Consider the following 464-nt stretch of genomic DNA (forward strand, 5'->3'; position numbering starts at 1 on the left):
AAGGAACCAATTTAGTACCTGAGAAACAGGAAGAGAGCTTGTGAGGCAGAAAACCAGAGAAAGCATAAATAGGACAGCTGAAGAGGAAAGATGATTTGTCAAAGTGTAGAACCCTGAGACCCTCTTCATTCACCTGCTACCCCCCAATCCCTCCAGACCCCCACTAATTGCTCTTTTAGCTTCTGTAAAATGCTTGGCTGCTGCTTTAGACATGCCTAGACATACCCTGGCATGCCCTGACCCCCACCTGCTATTCCCCACCCCCCTTCCAGGAAACTATAGGTTAAGCAAGCCTGCAAATAAAAACTGCCCTATAAGGTAAAAACAGAGACTCCTGGCCCCACAGGTAACAGTCAGCACATTCCACAGCCCTGAGAATAGCACCCACCAATAAGGAACCTCCAAGGCTGCATCCTATACATCCAATCAGTTTAAAATTATGTTGGTGTGCGTGCACTCCTTGA

At 47.2% G+C, this 464-nt stretch overlaps 1 protein-coding gene across 5 annotated transcripts in view; it reads right to left on the reverse strand.

Annotated features, from left to right (window-relative positions):
* Tmcc1 (transmembrane and coiled-coil domain family 1) overlaps nt 1-464 on the reverse strand; it is a 255,608-nt gene that overhangs the window by 56,720 nt on the left and 198,424 nt on the right. The gene's annotated exons all lie outside the window — the stretch shown is intronic.

The sequence above is a fragment of the Nannospalax galili genome, unplaced genomic scaffold (assembly GCF_000622305.1).
Source record: "Nannospalax galili isolate Female #2095 unplaced genomic scaffold, S.galili_v1.0 scaffold406, whole genome shotgun sequence".
NCBI classification, from domain to species: domain Eukaryota; kingdom Metazoa; phylum Chordata; class Mammalia; order Rodentia; family Spalacidae; genus Nannospalax; species Nannospalax galili.